This window comes from Salvelinus fontinalis, chromosome 16 (assembly GCF_029448725.1).
Source record: "Salvelinus fontinalis isolate EN_2023a chromosome 16, ASM2944872v1, whole genome shotgun sequence".
In the NCBI taxonomy this organism is placed as follows: domain Eukaryota; kingdom Metazoa; phylum Chordata; class Actinopteri; order Salmoniformes; family Salmonidae; genus Salvelinus; species Salvelinus fontinalis.
Window position 1 is genome coordinate 52,237,818 of NC_074680.1, and position 18,909 is coordinate 52,256,726.

The window sequence follows — 18,909 nt, forward strand, 5'->3', positions numbered from 1 at the left end:
CCAGCTAGTTACACGTCCCCCTGCACCGGCTAGTTACACGTCCCACTGCACCGGCTAGTTACACGTCCCCCTGCACCGGCTAGTTACACGTCCCCCTGCACCGGCTAGTTACACGTCCCCCTGCACCGGCTAGTTACACGTCCCCCTGCACCGGCTAGTTACACGTCCCCCTGCACCGGCTAGTTACACGTCCCACTGCACCGGCTAGTTACACGTCCCCCTGCACCGGCTAGTTACACGTCCCCCTGCACCGGCTAGTTACACGTCCCCCTGCACCGGTTAGTTACACGTCCCCCTGCACCGGCTAGTTACACGTCCCACTGCACCAGCTAGTAACACGTCCCCCTGCACCGGTTAGTTACACGTCCCACTGCACCAGCTAGTTACACGTCCCCCTGCACCAGCTAGTTACACGTCCCACTGCACCAGCTAGTTACACCCCCCCCCTGCACCGGCTAGTTACACGTCCCCCTGCACCGGTTAGTTACACGTCCCCCTGCACCAGCTAGTTACACGTCCCCCTGCACCGGCTAGTTACACGTCCCACTGCACCGGCTAGTTACACGTCCCCCTGCACCGGCTAGTTACACGTCCCCCTGCACCGGTTAGTTACACGTCCCCCTGCACCGGTTAGTTACACGTCCCCCTGCACCGGCTAGTTACACCCCCCCCCCCCCTGCACCGGTTAGTTACACTTCCCCCTTTAATTTTTACATTTTTATTTCACCTTTATTTAACCATTAGGCAAGTTGAGAACACGTTCTCATTTACAATTGCGACCTGGCCAAGATAAAGCAAAGCAGTTCGACACATACAACAACACATAGTTACACATGGAGTAGAACAAACATACAGTCAATAATACAGTAGAAAAATAAGTCTATATACAATGTGAGCAAGTGAGGTGAGATAAGGGAGGTGAAGGCAAACAATATATATATATAAATAAATAAAAATATAAAAAGTCCATGGTGGCGAAGTAAATACAATATAGCAAGTAAAAAAAAGTAAAAAAAGTAGAGATAGTAGAGATAGAAAAAGTAGAGATAGAAATAATGGGGTGCAAAGGAGCAAAATAAATAAATAAATAAATACAGTAGGTAAAGAGGTAGTTGTTTGGGCTAAATTATAGATGGGCTATGTACAGGTGCAGTAATCTATGAGCTGCTCTGACAGCTGGTGCTTAAAGCTAGTGAGGGAGATAAGTGTTTCCAGTTTCAGAGATTTTTGTAGTTCGTTCCAGTCATTGGCAGCAGAGAACTGGAAGGAGAGGCGGCCAAACGAGGAATTGGCTTTGGGGATGACCAGAGAGATATACCTGCTGGAGCGCGTGCTACAGGTAGGTGCTGCTATGGTGACCAGCGAGCTGAGATAAGGCGTGGCTTTACCGAGCAGGGTCTTGTAGATGACCTGGAGCCAGTGGGTTTGGCGACGAGTATGAAGCGAGGGCCAGCCAACGAGAGTGTACAGGTCGCAGTGGTGGGTGGTATATGGGGCTTTGGTGACAAAACGGATGGCACTGTGATAGACTGCATCCAATTTATTGAGTAGGGTTTTGGAAGCTATTTTGTAAATGACATCACCGAAGTCAAGGATCGGTAGGATGGTCAGTTTTACAAGGGTATGTTTGGCAGCATGAGTGAAGGATGCTTTGTTGCGGAATAGGAAGCCAATTCTAGATTTAACTTTGGATTGGAGATGTTTGATGTGAGTCTGGAAGGAGAGTTTACAGTCTAACCAGACACCTAGGTATTTGTAGTTGTCCACATATTCTAAGTCAGAGCCGTCCAGAGTAGTGATGTTGGACAGGCGGGCAGGTGCAGGCAGCGATCGGTTGAAGAGCATGCATTTAGTTTTACTTGAATTTAAGAGCAAATGGAGGCCACGGAAGGAGAGTTGTATGGCATTGAAGCTCGCCTGGAGGGTTGTTAACACAGTGTCAAAAGAAGGGCCAGAAGTATACAGAATAGTGTCGTCTGCGTAGAGATGGATCAGAGAATCACCAGCAGCAAGAGCGACATCATTGATGTATACAGAGAAGAGAGTCGGTCCAAGAATTGAACCCTGTGGCACCCCCATAGAGACTGCCAGAGGCCCGGACAACAGACCCTCCGATTTGACACACTGAACTCGATCAGAGAAGTAGTTGGTGAACCAGGCGAGGCAATCATTAGAGAAACCAAGGCTGTCGAGTCTGCCGATGAGGATGTGGTGATTGACAGAGTCAAAAGCCTTGGCCAGGTCAATGAATACGGCTGCACAGTATTGTTTCCTATCGATGGCGGTTACGATATCGTTTATGACCTTGAGCGTGGCTGAGGTGCACCCATGACCAGCTCTGAAACCAGATTGCATAGCGGAGAAGGTACGGTGGGATTCGAAATGGTCGGTAATCTGTTTGTTGACTTGGCTTTCGAAGACCTTAGAAAGGCAGGGTAGGATAGATATAGGTCTGTAGCAGTTAGGGTCTAGAGTGTCACCCACTTTGAAGAGGGGGATAACCGCAGCTGCTTTCCAATCTTTGGGAATCTCAGACGACACGAAAGAGAGGTTGAAAAGGCTAGTAATAGGGGTGGCAACAATTTCAGCAGATAGTTTTAGAAAGAAAGGCTCCAGATTATCTAGCCCGGCTGATTTGTAAGGGTCCAGATTTTGCAGCTCTTTCAGAACATCAGCTGACTGTATTTGGGAGAAAGAGAAATGGGGAAGGCTTGGGCGAGTAGCAGAGGGGAGGGCAGTGCTGTTATCCCGGGTAGGGGTAGCCAGGTGGAAAGCATGGCCAGCCGTAGAAAAATGCTTATTGAAATTCTCAATTATAATGGATTTGTCGGTGGTGACAGTATTTCCTATCTTCAGAGCGGTTGGAAGCTGGGAGGAGGTGTTCTTATTCTCCATGGACTTTTTTGAGTTTGTGTTGCAGGAAGCAAATTTTTGCTTGAAAAAGCTAGCCTTGGCTTTTCTAACTGCCTGTGTATATTGGTTATGTATAGGGGTAAGGTGACTATATACAGGGTCAGTACCATATTAACAATGTACAGGGATACTGGAGTGATGGAGGTAGATATGTATAGGGGTAAGGTGACTATATACAGGGTCAGTACCATATTAACAATGTACAGGGATACTGGAGTGATGGAGGTAGATATGTATAGGGGGAAGGTGACTATATACAGGGTCAGTACCATATTAACAATGTACAGAGATACTGGAGTGATGGAGGTAGATATGTATAGGGGTAATCATACTATATACAGGGTCAGTACCATATTAACAATGTACAGGGATACTGGAGTGATGGAGGTAGATATGTATAGGGGTAAGGTGACTATATAGAGGGTCAGTACCATATTAACAATGTACAGGGATACTGGAGTGATGGAGGTAGATATGTATAGGGGTAAGGTGACTATATAGAGGGTCAGTACCATATTAACAATGTACAGGGATACTGGAGTGATGGAGGTAGATATGTATAGGGGTAATCATACTATATACAGGGTCAGTACCATATTAACAATGTACAGAGATACTGGAGTGATGGAGGTAGATATGTATAGGGGTAAGGTGACTATATACAGGGTCAGTACCATATTAACAATGTACAGGGATACTGGAGTGATGGAGGTAGATATGTATAGGGGTAAGGTGACTATATACAGGGTCAGTACCATATTAACAATGTACAGGGATACTGGAGTGATGGAGGTAGATATGTATAGGGGTAAGGTGACTATATACAGGGTCAGTACCATATTAACAATGTACAGGGATACTGGAGTGATGGAGGTAGATATGTATAGGGGTAATCATACTATATACAGGGTCAGTACCATATTAACAATGTACAGGGATACTGGAGTGATGGAGGTAGATATGTATAGGGGTAAGGTGACTATATACAGGGTCAGTACCATATTAACAATGTACAGGGATACTGGAGTGATGGAGGTAGATATGTATAGGGGTAATCATACTATATACAGGGTCAGTACCATATTAACAATGTACAGGGATACTGGAGTGATGGAGGTAGATATGTATAGGGGTAAGGTGACTATATACAGGGTCAGTACCATATTAACAATGTACAGGGATACTGGAGTGATGGAGGTAGATATGTATAGGGGAAGGTGACTATATACAGGGTCAGTACCATATTAACAATGTACAGAGATACTGGAGTGATGGAGGTAGATATGTATAGGGGTAAGGTGACTATATACAGGGTCAGTACCATATTAACAATGTACAGGGATACTGGAGTGATGGAGGTAGATATGTATAGGGGTAAGGAGACTATATACAGGGTCAGTACCATATTAACAATGTACAGGGATACTGGAGTGATGGAGGTAGATATGTATAGGGGGAAGGTGACTATATACAGGGTCAGTACCATATTAACAATGTACAGGGATACTGGAGTGATGGAGGTAGATATGTATAGGGGTAATCATACTATATACAGGGTCAGTACCATAGTAACAATGTACAGGGATACTGGAGTGATCGAGGTAGATATGTATAGGGGTAATCATACTATATACAGGGTCAGTACCATATTAACAATGTACAGGGATACTGGAGTGATGGAGGTAGATATGTATAGGGGTAAGGTGACTATATACAGGGTCAGTACCATATTAACAATGTACAGGGATACTGGAGTGATGGAGGTAGATATGTATAGGGGTAAGGTGACTATATACAGGGTCAGTACCATATTAACACTGTACAGGGATACTGGAGTGATGGAGGTAGATATGTATAGGGGTAATCATACTATATACAGGGTCAGTACCATATTAACAATGTACAGGGATACTGGAGTGATGGAGGTAGATATGTATAGGGGTAAGGTGACTATATACAGGGTCAGTACCATAATAACAATGTACAGGGATACTGGAGTGATGGAGGTAGATATGTATAGGGGTAAGGTGACTATATACAGGGTCAGTACCATATTAACAATGTACAGGGATACTGGAGTGATGGAGGTAGATATGTATAGGGGTAAGGTGACTATATACAGGGTCAGTACCATATTAACACTGTACAGGGATACTGGAGTGATGGAGGTAGATATGTATAGGGGTAATCATACTATATACAGGGTCAGTACCATATTAACAGTGTACAGGGATACTGGAGTGATGGAGGTAGATATGTATAGGGGTAAGGTGACTATATACAGGGTCAGTATCATATTAACACTGTACAGGGATACTGGAGTGATGGAGGTAGATATGTATAGGGGTAATCATACTATATACAGGGTCAGTACCATATTAACAATGTACAGGGATACTGGAGTGATGGAGGTAGATATGTATAGGGGTAAGGAGACTATATACAGGGTCAGTACCATATTAACAATGTACAGGGATACTGGAGTGATGGAGGTAGATATGTATAGGGGTAAGGTGACTATATAGAGGGTCAGTACCATATTAACAATGTACAGGGATACTGGAGTGATGGAGGTAGATATGTGTAGATGTGTGTTACAGGTGTAGATGTGTGTTGATGTGTGTAGATGTGTGTTACAGGTGTAGATGTGTGTTACAGGTGTAGATGTGTGTTACAGGTGTAGATGTGTGTTACAGGTGTAGATGTGTGTTGATGTGTGTAGATGTGTGTTACAGGTGTAGATGTGTGTTACAGGTGTAGATGTGTGTTGATGTGTGTAGATGTGTGTTACAGGTGTAGATGTGTGTTGATGTGTGTAGATGTGTGTTACAGGTGTAGATGTGTGTTACAGGTGTAGATGTGTGTTGATGTGTGTAGATGTGTGTTACAGGTGTAGATGTGTGTTGATGTGTGTAGATGTGTGTTACAGGTGTAGATGTGTGTTGATGTGTGTAGATGTGTGTTGATGTGTGTAGATGTGTGTTACAGGTGTAGATGTGTGTAGATGTGTGTAGATAGATGTGTGTTATGTGTGTAGATGTGTGTTGTGAATAGGATCTCTGTGTGTCTCAGCTGAACAGCTGTGTGTGTTTAACCAGACCCTGCTCTGCTGCCTGGGGGACTCTGTGTTCAGTGTGTGTGTGTGTGTGTGTGTGTGTGTGTGTGTGTGTGTGTGTGTGTGTGTGTGTGTGTGTGTGTGTGTGTGTGTGTGTGTGTGTGTGTGTGTGTTTAACCAGACCCCGCTCTGCTGCCTGGGGGACTCTGTGTTCAGTGTGTGTGTGTGTGTGTGTGTGTGTGTGTGTGTGTGTGTGTGTGTGTGTGTGTGTTTAACCAGACCCTGCTCTGCTGCCTGGGGGACTCTGTGTTCAGTGTGTATGTGTGTGTGTGTGTGTGTGTTTAACCAGACCCTGCTCTGCTGCCTGGGGGACTCTGTGTTCAGTGTGTGTGTGTGTGTGTGTGTGTGTGTGTGTGTGTTTAACCAGACCCTGCTCTGCTGCCTGGGGGACTCTGTGTTCAGTGTGTGTGTGTGTGTGTGTGTGTGTGTGTGTGTGTGTGTGTGTTTAACCAGACCCTGCTCTGCTGCCTGGGGGACTCTGTGTTCAGTGTGTATGTGTGTGTGTGTGTGTGTGTGTGTTTAACCAGACCCTGCTCTGCTGCCTGGGGGACTCTGTGTTCAGTGTGTGTGTGTGTGTGTGTGTGTGTGTGTGTGTGTGTGTGTGTGTGTGTGTGTGTGTGTGTGTGTGTGTTTAACCAGACCCTGCTCTGCTGCCTGGGGGACTCTGGGTTCAGTGTGTGTGTGTGTGTGTGTGTGTGTGTGTTTAACCAGACTCTGCTGCCTGGGGGACTCTGTGTTCAGTGTGTGTGTGTGTGTGTGTGTGTGTGTGTGTGTGTGTTTAACCAGACTCTGCTGCCTGGGGGACTCTGTGTTCAGTGTGTGTGTGTGTGTGTGTGTTTAACCAGACCCTGCTCTGCTGCCTGGGGGACTCTGTGTTCAGTGTGTGTGTGTGTGTGTGTGTGTGTGTGTGTGTGTGTGTGTGTGTGTGTGTGTGTGTTTAACCAGACCCTGCTCTGCTGCCTGGGGGACTCTGTGTTCAGTGTGTGTGTGTGTGTGTGTGTGTGTGTGTGTGTGTGTGTGTGTGTTTAACCAGACCCTGCTCTGCTGCCTGGGGGACTCTGTGTTCAGTGTGTGTGTGTGTGTGTGTGTGTGTGTGTGTGTGTGTGTGTGTGTGTGTGTGTGTGTGTGTGTGTGTGTGTGTTTAACCAGACCCTGCTCTGCTGCCTGGGGGACTCTGCGTTCAGTGTGTGTGTGTGTGTGTGTGTGTGTGTGTGTGTGTGTGTGTGTGTGTGTGTGTGTGTGTGTGTGTGTGTGTGTGTGTGTGTGTGTGTGTGTGTGTGTTTAACCAGACCCTGCTCTGCTGCCTGGGGGACTCTGCGTTCAGTGTGTGTGTGTGTGTGTGTGTGTGTGTGTGTGTGTGTGTGTGTTTAACCAGACCCTGCTCTGCTGCCTGGGGGACTCTGCGTTCAGTGTGTGTGTGTGTGTGTGTGTGTGTGTATGTGTGTGTGTGTGTGTTTAACCAGACCCTGCTCTGCTGCCTGGGGGACTCTGTGTTCAGTGTGTGTGTGTATTGGAGAGGGGGTCCTGCATGGCACCGGTCTATCCGTCTGCCTGCCTGTCTGTCTGTCTGTCTACAGTAGCTAGCCATGTGTCCATGGCAGTAGGGAGCTCTACACAGCCACACTGGATTTAATATCCTTCTTGTTGTGAATCTGTCCTTCTACTGTTTCAGGTTCCCTTTCTGGCATTGAGATTAAACCTCCCACGATTCTCCTCTGAGTCTGAGGGAACGTTCTTTAGTATGTGTGTGTGTGTGTGTGTGTTGTGTTGTGTTGTGTTGTGGTGTGGTGTGGTGTGGTGTGTGTGTGTGTCCCTCCACCATTCTGTGCTGTGTTTCATGGCCTGCCTGCTGCCCAGCCCCAGACAACTTTCTGTTCCTCTTCTGGAAGTGATTTGGCTCGGGTCCTCCTTCCCCTCCCTCTCCCCCGCCTCCTCTTCTTTCAGCTCGGCTGCTCCACGTCCTGCCCAGTGTTGGGCTGAGCTTCTAGCCAGCTGCAACCAGAGAAGAGGCCTACAGGCTATGCTAGGCTAGCCCCTAGGCCAGAGACGAGACCTAAATGGTAGGCTAGGCTAGCCCTGAGGCCAGAGAGTGGACATACAGGCTATGCTAGGCTAGCCCTGAGGCCAGAGAGTGGACATACAGGCTATGCTAGGCTAGCCCTGAGGCCAGAGAGTGGACATACAGGCTATGCTAGGCTAGCCCTGAGGCCAGAGAGTGGACATACAGGCTATGCTAAGCTAGCCCCGAGGCCAGAGAGTGGACATACAGGCTAGGCTAGCCCTGAGGCCAGAGAGTGGACATACAGGCTATGCTAGGCTAGCCCCGAGGCCAGAGAGTGGACATACAGGCTATGCTAAGCTAGCCCCGAGGCCACGCGCCACAGCCAGCAGCTCCGGTCCTTCTCTCTCTTCCTAGGAGAGTTAGAGCTGCTCACTTTTCTCCCAAACATCTTCTTTGGGGTTTAACGTCTGATGGAGTTGTACCTTCGTCAGCGAGGTAAAGTTCTCCACTTCTCCCTCCTCCCTACCTCTCCCTCTACCTCCTGTCTACCTCAACCTCCTCTCTCTCTCTCTCTCTCTCTGTCTCTCTCTGTCTCTCTCTCTCCTCTCCTCTCCTCCTCCTCCCTCTCTCTCTACCCCCTGTCTCTCTCTCCTCTCCACTTCTCCCTCCTCTCTCTCTCCCTCTCCCTCTCTACCTCCTGTCTCTCTCTCCTCTCCACTTCTCCTTCCTCTCTCTGTCTCTCTCTATATCCTGTCTCTCCCTCTCTCTCTCCTCCTCCCTCTCTCTCTACCTCCTGTCTCTCTGTCTCTCTCTCCTCCTCCCTCTCTCTCTACCTCCTGTCTCTCTGTCTCTCTCTCTCCTCCTCCCTCTCTCTCTACCTCCTGTCTCTCTGTCTCTCTCCTCCTCCTCCCTCTCTCTCTACCTCATGTCTCTCTCTCCTTTCCACTTCTCCCTCCTCTCTCTGTCTCTCTCTCCTCCTCCCTCTCTCTCTACCTCCTGTCTCTCTGTCTCTCTCTCCTTTCCACTTCTCCCTCCTCTCTCTGTCTCTCTCTCTCCTCCTCCCTCTCTCTCTACCTCCTGTCTCTCTGTCTCTCTCTCCTCCTCCTCCCTCTCTCTCTACCTCCTGTCTCTCTGTCTCTCTCTCCTCCTCCTCCCTCTCTCTCTACCTCCTGTCTCTCTCTACCTCCTGTCTCTCTCTCCTCTCTCTCTCTCTCTCTCTCTGTCTCTCTCTACCTCCTCTCTCTCTCTCTCTCTCTATACCTCTCTCTCTCTCTCTCTCTGTCTCTCTCTCTCTCTACCGCCTCTCTCTCTCTCTCTCTCTCTACCGCCTCTCTCTCTCTCTCTCAATTAAATTCAAGGGCTTTATTGGCATGAGAAACGTATGTTAACATTGCCAAAGCAAGTGAAGTAGATAATATACAAAAGTGAAATAAACAGCAAACTTTACAGAAGTTCCAAAAGAATAAAGACACTTCAAATGTCATATTATGTCTATATACAGTGTTGTAACGATGTGCAAATAGTTAAAGTACAAAAGGGAAAATAAATAAACATAAATATGGGTTGTATTTACAATGGTGTTTGTTCTTCACTGGTTGCCCTTTTCTTGTGGCTACAGGTCACAAATATTGCTGCTGTGATGCACACTGTGGTATTTCACCCAGTAGATATGGGAGTTCATCAAAATTGGGTTTATTTTCTAATTCTTTGTGGGTCTGTGTAATCTGAGGGAAATATGTGTCTCTAATATGGTCATACATTGGGCAGGAGGTTAGGAAGTGCAGCTCAGTTTCCACCTCATTTTGTGGGCAGTGAGCACATAGCCTGTCTTCTCTTGAGAGCCATGTCTGCCTACGGCGGCCTTTCTCAATAGCAAGGCTATGCTCACTGAGTCTGTACATAGTCAAAGCTTTCCTGAAGTTTGGGTCAGTCACAGTGGTCAGGTATTCTGCCACTGTGTACTCTCTGTTTAGGGCCAAATAGCATTCTAGTTTGCTTTTTTGTTGTTAATTCTTATCAATGTGTCAAGTAATTATCTTTTCATTTCTCATGATTTGGTTGGGTCTAATTGTGCTGTTGTCCTGGGGCTCTGTGGTTTGTGTTTGTGAACAGAGCCCCAGGACCAGCTTGCTTAGGGGACTCTTCTCCAGGTTCATCTCTCTGTAGGTGATGGCTTTGTTATGGAAGGTTTGGGAATCGCTTCCTTTTAGGTGGTTGTAGAATTTAACAGCTCTTTTCTGGATTTTGATAATTCGTGGATATCGGCCTAATTCTGCTCTGCATTATTTGGTGTTTTACTTTGTACACAGAGGATATTTTTGCAGAATTCTGCATGTCTCAATTTGGTGTTTGCCCCATTTTGTGCATTCTTGGTTGTCGAATTTTATGTTCCTTTTGATGGCATAGAAGGCCCTTCTTGCCTTGTCTCTCAGATCGTTCACAGCCTTGTGGAAGTTACCTGTGGTGCTGATGTTTAGGCCGAGGTATATATCGTTTTTTGTGTGCTCTCGGGCAACGGTGTCTAGATGGAATTTGTATTTGTGGTCCTGGCGACTGGACATTTTTTGGAACACCATTATTTTGTTTTTACTGAGATTTACTGTCGGGACCCAGGTCTGGCAGAATCTGTGCAGAAGATCTAGGTGCTGCTGTAGGCCCTTCTTAGTTGGGGACAGAAGCAAACAGACATTTGACTTCAGATTCCAGTAGGGTGAGGCCGGGTGCTGCAGACTGTTCTAGTGCCCTCGCCAATTCGTTGATATATATGCTGCAGAGGGTGGGGCTCAAGCTGCATCCCTGTCTCACCCCACGGCCCACATACGTTGTTATTAAATACACAAAAAAAAAACATTTATCTCCAGATAAATGTTTTTTTTTTGTGTATTTAATAACAACGTATGTTTTCCCCTAACACCACATTCCATCCATGTGTACAGCAGACCCTCCCACAAGCTTTTTAGAAATCAACAAAACATGAGAATACTTGCCTTTGTTTTAGTTTGTGTGTTTTTCAATTAGTGGAGTGGACTGTACGTTTACCCAGGGATTGGAACGGACTGTAGTTTTATCCAATAAGTAGAGTGGAGCGGGCTGTAGTTTTATCCAGTGAGTGGAGGGGGCTGTAGTTTTACCCAGTGAGTGGAGGGGGCTGTAGTTTTACCCAGTAAGTAGAGTGGAGCGGGCTGTAGTTTTATCCAGTGAGTGGAGGGGGCTGTAGTTTTACCCAGTGAGTGGAGGGGGCTGTAGTTTTACCCAGTGAGTGGAGGGGGCTGTAGTTTTATCCAGTAAGTAGAGTGGAGGGGGCTGTAGTTTTATCCAGTAAATAGAGTGGAGCGGGCTGTAGTTTTATCCAGTAAGTAGAGGGGGCTGTAGTTTTATCCAGTGAGTGGAGGGGGCTGTAGTTTTATCCAGTGAGTGGAGGGGGCTGTAGTTTTATCCAGTAAGTAGAGTGGAGGGGGCTGTAGTTTTATCCAGTAAGTGGAGTGGAGGGGGCTGTAGTTTTACCCAGTAAGTGGAGGGGGCTGTAGTTTTATCCAGTGAGTGGAGGGGGCTGTAGTTTTACCCAGTATGTGGAGTGGAGTGGGCTGTAGTTTTATCCAGTGAGTGGAGGGGGCTGTAGTTTTATCCAGTGAGTGGAGGGGGCTGTAGTTTTATCCAGTATGTGGAGTGGAGTGGGCTGTAGTTTTATCCAGTGAGTGGAGGGGGCTGTAGTTTTATCCAGTGAGTGGAGGGGGCTGTAGTTTTACCCAGTGAGTGGAGGGGGCTGTAGTTTTATCCAGTGAGTGGAGGGGGCTGTAGTTTTACCCAGTGAGTGGAGGGGGCTGTAGTTTTATCCAGTAAGTAGAGTGGAGCGGGCTGTAGTTTTATCCAGTAAGTAGAGGGGGCTGTAGTTTTATCCAGTAAGTGGAGTGGAGCGGGCTGTAGTTTTATCCAGTAAGTAGAGTGGAGCGGGCTGTAGTTTTATCCAGTAAGTGGAGGGGGCTGTAGTTTTATCCAGTGAGTGGAGGGGGCTGTAGTTTTACCCAGTGAGTGGAGGGGGCTGTAGTTTTACCCAGTGAGTGGAGGGGGCTGTAGTTTTATCCAGTGAGTGGAGGGGGCTGCAGTTTTATCCAGTGAGTGGAGGGGGCTGTAGTTTTACCCAGTGAGTGGAGGGGGCTGTAGTTTTATCCAGTAAGTGGAGTGGAGGGGGCTGTAGTTTTATCCAGTGAGTGGAGCGGGCTGTAGTTTTATCCAGTAAGTGGAGTGGAGGGGGCTGCAGTTTTACCCAGTGAGTGGAGGGGGCTGTAGTTTTATCCAGTGAGTGGAGGGGGCTGTAGTTTTATCCAGTAAGTAGAGGGGGCTGTAGTTTTATCCAGTGAGTGGAGGGGGCTGTAGTTTTACCCAGTGAGTGGAGGGGGCTGTAGTTTTACCCAGTGAGTGGAGCGGGCTGTAGTTTTATCCAGTGAGTGGAGGGGGCTGTAGTTTTATCCAGTGAGTGGAGGGGGCTGTAGTTTTACCCAGTGAGTGGAGGGGGCTGTAGTTTTACCCAGTGAGTGGAGGGGGCTGTAGTTTTATCCAGTATGTGGAGTGGAGGGGGCTGTAGTTTTATCCAGTGAGTGGAGGGGGCTGTAGTTTTACCCAGTGAGTGGAGGGGGCTGTAGTTTTACCCAGTGAGTGGAGGGGGCTGTAGTTTTATCCAGTATGTGGAGTGGAGGGGGCTGTAGTTTTACCCAGTGAGTGGAGGGGGCTGCAGTTTTACCCAGTGAGTGGAGGGGGCTGTAGTTTTATCCAGTAAGTAGAGGGGGCTGTAGTTTTATCCAGTGAGTGGAGGGGGCTGTAGTTTTATCCAGTGAGTGGAGGGGGCTGTAGTTTTATCCAGTGAGTGGAGGGGGCTGCAGTTTTACCCAGTGAGTGGTGGGGGCTGTAGGTTTACCCAGTGAGTGGAGGGGGCTGTAGTTGTATCCAGTATGTGGAGTGGAGGGGGCTGTAGTTTTATCCAGTATGTGGAGTGGAGGGGGCTGTAGTTTTATCCATTGAGTGGAGGGGGCTGTAGTTTTATCCAGTATGTGGAGTGGAGGGGGCTGTAGTTTTATCCAGTGAGTGGAGGGGGCTGTAGTTTTATCCAGTATGTGGAGTGGAGGGGGCTGTAGTTTTATCCAGTGAGTGGAGGGGGCTGTAGTTTTACCAGTAAGTAGAGTGGAGCGGGCTGTAGGTTTACCCAGTGAGTGGAGTAGACTGTAGGTTTACCCAGTGAGTGGAGCGGGCTGTAGGTTTACCCAGTGAGTGGAGTAGACTGTAGGTTTACCCAGTGAGTGGAGTAGACTGTAGGTTTACCCAGTGAGTGGAGTAGACTGTAGGTTTACCCAGTGAGTGGAGCGGGCTGTAGGTTTACCCAGTGAGTGGAGCGGGCTGTAGGTTTACCCAGTGAGTGGAGTAGACTGTAGGTTTACCCAGTGAGTGGAGTAGACTGTAGGTTTATCCAGTAAGTGGAGTGGAGCGGGCTGTAGGTTTACCCAGTGAGTGGAGGGGGCTGTAGTTTTATCCAGTAAGTGGAGTGGAGCGGGCTGTAGGTTTACCCAGTGAGTGGAGTAGACTGTAGGTTTACCCAGTGAGTGGAGTAGACTGTAGGTTTACCCAGTGAGTGGAGTAGACTGTAGGTTTACCCAGTGAGTGGAGTAGACTGTAGGTTTACCCAGTGAGTGGAGTAGACTGTAGGTTTACCCAGTGAGTGGAGTAGACTGTAGGTTTACCCAGTGAGTGGAGTAGACTGTAGGTTTACCCAGTGAGTGGAGTAGACTGTAGGTTTACCCAGTGAGTGGAGTAGACTGTAGGTTTACCCAGTGAGTGGAGTAGACTGTAGGTTTACCCAGTGAGTGGAGTAGACTGTAGGTTTACCCAGTGAGTGGAGTAGACTGTAGGTTTACCCAGTGAGTGGAGTAGACTGTAGGTTTACCCAGTGAGTGGAGTAGACTGTAGGTTTACCCAGTGAGTGGAGTAGACTGTAGGTTTACCCAGTGAGTGGAGTAGACTGTAGGTTTACCCAGTGAGTGGAGTAGACTGTAGGTTTACCCAGTGAGTGGAGTAGACTGTAGGTTTATCCAGTGAGTGGAGTAGACTGTAGGTTTACCCAGTGAGTGGAGTAGACTGTAGTTTTATCCAGTATGTGGAGTGGAGGGGGCTGTAGTTTTACCCAGTGAGTGGAGGGGGCTGCAGTTTTACCCAGTGAGTGGAGGGGGCTGTAGTTTTATCCAGTAAGTAGAGGGGGCTGTAGTTTTATCCAGTGAGTGGAGGGGGCTGTAGTTTTATCCAGTGAGTGGAGGGGGCTGTAGTTTTATCCAGTAAGTAGAGGGGGCTGTAGTTTTATCCAGTGGAGTGGAGGGGGCTGTAGTTTTATCCAGTGAGTGGAGGGGGCTGTAGTTTTATCCAGTGAGTGGAGGGGGCTGTAGTTTTACCCAGTGAGTGGTGGGGGCTGTAGGTTTACCCAGTGAGTGGAGGGGGCTGTAGTTGTATCCAGTGAGTGGTGGGGGCTGTAGGTTTACCCAGTGAGTGGAGGGGGCTGTAGTTGTATCCAGTATGTGGAGTGGAGGGGGCTGTAGTTTTATCCAGTGAGTGGAGGGGGCTGTAGTTTTATCCAGTGAGTGGTGGGGGCTGTAGGTTTACCCAGTGAGTGGAGGGGGCTGTAGTTGTATCCAGTATGTGGAGTGGAGGGGGCTGTAGTTTTATCCAGTGAGTGGAGGGGGCTGTAGTTTTACCCAGTATGTGGAGTGGAGGGGGCTGTAGTTTTATCCATTGAGTGGAGGGGGCTGTAGTTTTATCCAGTATGTGGAGTGGAGGGGGCTGTAGTTTTATCCAGTGAGTGGAGGGGGCTGTAGTTTTATCCAGTATGTGGAGTGTAGGGGGCTGTAGTTTTATCCAGTATGTGGAGTGGAGGGGGCTGTAGTTTTATCCATTGAGTGGAGGGGGCTGTAGTTTTATCCAGTATGTGGAGTGGAGGGGGCTGTAGTTTTATCCAGTGAGTGGAGGGGGCTGTAGTTTTATCCAGTATGTGGAGTGGAGGGGGCTGTAGTTTTATCCAGTGAGTGGAGGGGGCTGTAGTTTTACCAGTAAGTAGAGTGGAGCGGGCTGTAGGTTTACCCAGTGAGTGGAGTAGACTGTAGGTTTACCCAGTGAGTGGAGCGGGCTGTAGGTTTACCCAGTGAGTGGAGTAGACTGTAGGTTTACCCAGTGAGTGGAGTAGACTGTAGGTTTATCCAGTAAGTGGAGTGGAGCGGGCTGTAGGTTTACCCAGTGAGTGGAGGGGGCTGTAGTTTTATCCAGTAAGTGGAGTGGAGCGGGCTGTAGGTTTACCCAGTGAGTGGAGCGGGCTGTAGGTTTACCCAGTGAGTGGAGTAGACTGTAGGTTTACCCAGTGAGTGGAGTAGACTGTAGGTTTATCCAGTAAGTGGAGTGGAGCGGGCTGTAGGTTTACCCAGTGAGTGGAGGGGGCTGTAGTTTTATCCAGTAAGTGGAGTGGAGCGGGCTGTAGGTTTACCCAGTGAGTGGAGTAGACTGTAGGTTTACCCAGTGAGTGGAGTAGACTGTAGGTTTACCCAGTGAGTGGAGTAGACTGTAGGTTTACCCAGTGAGTGGAGTAGACTGTAGGTTTACCCAGTGAGTGGAGTAGACTGTAGGTTTACCCAGTGAGTGGAGTAGACTGTAGGTTTACCCAGTGAGTGGAGTAGACTGTAGGTTTACCCAGTGAGTGGAGTAGACTGTAGGTTTACCCAGTGAGTGGAGTAGACTGTAGGTTTACCCAGTGAGTGGAGTAGACTGTAGGTTTACCCAGTGAGTGGAGTAGACTGTAGGTTTACCCAGTGAGTGGAGTAGACTGTAGGTTTACCCAGTGAGTGGAGTAGACTGTAGGTTTACCCAGTGAGTGGAGGGGGCTGTAGTTTTATCCAGTATGTGGAGTGGAGGCGGCTGTAGTTTTATCCATTGAGTGGAGGGGGCTGTAGTTTTATCCAGTATGTGGAGTGGAGGGGGCTGTAGTTTTATCCAGTGAGTGGAGGGGGCTGTAGTTTTATCCAGTAAGTAGAGTGGAGGGGGCTGTAGTTTTATCCAGTAAGTGGAGGGGGCTGTAGTTTTATCCAGTGAGTGGAGGGGGCTGTAGTTTTACCCAGTGAGTGGAGGGGGCTGTAGTTTTACCCAGTGAGTGGAGGGGGCTGTAGTTTTATCCAGTATGTGGAGTGGAGGGGGCTGTAGTTTTATCCAGTGAGTGGAGGGGGCTGTAGTTTTATCCAGTGAGTGGTGGGGGCTGTAGGTTTACCCAGTGAGTGGAGGGGGCTGTAGTTGTATCCAGTATGTGGAGTGGAGGGGGCTGTAGTTTTATCCAGTGAGTGGAGGGGGCTGTAGTTTTACCCAGTATGTGGAGTGGAGGGGGCTGTAGTTTTATCCATTGAGTGGAGGGGGCTGTAGTTTTATCCAGTATGTGGAGTGGAGGGGGCTGTAGTTTTATCCAGTGAGTGGAGGGGGCTGTAGTTTTATCCAGTATGTGGAGTGTAGGGGGCTGTAGTTTTATCCAGTATGTGGAGTGGAGGGGGCTGTAGTTTTATCCATTGAGTGGAGGGGGCTGTAGTTTTATCCAGTATGTGGAGTGGAGGGGGCTGTAGTTTTATCCAGTGAGTGGAGGGGGCTGTAGTTTTATCCAGTATGTGGAGTGGAGGGGGCTGTAGTTTTATCCAGTGAGTGGAGGGGGCTGTAGTTTTACCAGTAAGTAGAGTGGAGCGGGCTGTAGGTTTACCCAGTGAGTGGAGTAGACTGTAGGTTTACCCAGTGAGTGGAGCGGGCTGTAGGTTTACCCAGTGAGTGGAGTAGACTGTAGGTTTACCCAGTGAGTGGAGTAGACTGTAGGTTTATCCAGTAAGTGGAGTGGAGCGGGCTGTAGGTTTACCCAGTGAGTGGAGGGGGCTGTAGTTTTATCCAGTAAGTGGAGTGGAGCGGGCTGTAGGTTTACCCAGTGAGTGGAGCGGGCTGTAGGTTTACCCAGTGAGTGGAGTAGACTGTAGGTTTACCCAGTGAGTGGAGTAGACTGTAGGTTTATCCAGTAAGTGGAGTGGAGCGGGCTGTAGGTTTACCCAGTGAGTGGAGGGGGCTGTAGTTTTATCCAGTAAGTGGAGTGGAGCGGGCTGTAGGTTTACCCAGTGAGTGGAGTAGACTGTAGGTTTACCCAGTGAGTGGAGTAGACTGTAGGTTTACCCAGTGAGTGGAGTAGACTGTAGGTTTACCCAGTGAGTGGAGTAGACTGTAGGTTTACCCAGTGAGTGGAGTAGACTGTAGGTTTACCCAGTGAGTGGAGTAGACTGTAGGTTTACCCAGTGAGTGGAGTAGACTGTAGGTTTACCCAGTGAGTGGAGTAGACTGTAGGTTTACCCAGTGAGTGGAGTAGACTGTAGGTTTACCCAGTGAGTGGAGTAGACTGTAGGTTTACCCAGTGAGTGGAGTAGACTGTAGGTTTACCCAGTGAGTGGAGTAGACTGTAGGTTTACCCAGTGAGTGGAGTAGACTGTAGGTTTACCCAGTGAGTGGAGGGGGCTGTAGTTTTATCCAGTATGTGGAGTGGAGGCGGCTGTAGTTTTATCCATTGAGTGGAGGGGGCTGTAGTTTTATCCAGTATGTGGAGTGGAGGGGGCTGTAGTTTTATCCAGTGAGTGGAGGGGGCTGTAGTTTTATCCAGTAAGTAGAGTGGAGGGGGCTGTAGTTTTATCCAGTAAGTGGAGGGGGCTGTAGTTTTATCCAGTGAGTGGAGGGGGCTGTAGTTTTACCCAGTGAGTGGAGGGGGCTGTAGTTTTACCCAGTGAGTGGAGGGGGCTGTAGTTTTATCCAGTATGTGGAGTGGAGGGGGCTGTAGTTTTATCCAGTGAGTGGAGGGGGCTGTAGTTTTATCCAGTGAGTGGAGGGGGCTGTAGTTTTACCCAGTGAGTGGAGGGGGCTGTAGTTTTATCCAGTGAGTGGAGGGGGCTGTAGTTTTACCCAGTGAGTGGAGGGGGCTGTAGTTTTATCCAGTAAGTAGAGTGGAGCGGGCTGTAGTTTTATCCAGTAAGTAGAGGGGGCTGTAGTTTTATCCAGTAAGTGGAGTGGAGCGGGCTGTAGTTTTATCCAGTAAGTAGAGTGGAGCGGGCTGTAGTTTTATCCAGTAAGTGGAGGGGGCTGTAGTTTTATCCAGTGAGTGGAGGGGGCTGTAGTTTTACCCAGTGAGTGGAGGGGGCTGTAGTTTTACCCAGTGAGTGGAGGGGGCTGTAGTTTTATCCAGTGAGTGGAGGGGGCTGTAGTTTTACCCAGTGAGTGGAGGGGGCTGTAGTTTTACCCAGTGAGTGGAGGGGGCTGTAGTTTTATCCAGTAAGTGGAGTGGAGGGGGCTGTAGTTTTATCCAGTGAGTGGAGCGGGCTGTAGGTTTACCCAGTGAGTGGAGGGGGCTGTAGTTTTACCCAGTGAGTGGAGGGGGCTGTAGTTTTATCCAGTAAGTGGAGTGGAGGGGGCTGTAGTTTTATCCAGTGAGTGGAGCGGGCTGTAGGTTTACCCAGTGAGTGGAGGGGGCTGTAGTTTTATCCAGTATGTGGAGTGGAGGGGGCTGCAGTTTTACCCAGTGAGTGGAGGGGGCTGTAGTTGTATCCAGTGGAGTGGAGGGGGCTGTAGTTTTACCCAGTGAGTGGAGGGGGCTGTAGTTGTATCCAGTGGAGTGGAGGGGGCTGTAGTTTTACCCAGTGAGTGGAGGGGGCTGCAGTTTTACCCAGTGAGTGGAGGGGGCTGTAGTTGTATCCAGTGAGTGGAGGGGGCTGTAGTTTTACCCAGTGAGTGGAGGGGGCTGTAGTTTTACCCAGTGAGTGGAGGGGGCTGTAGTTTTACCCAGTGGAGTGGAGGGGGC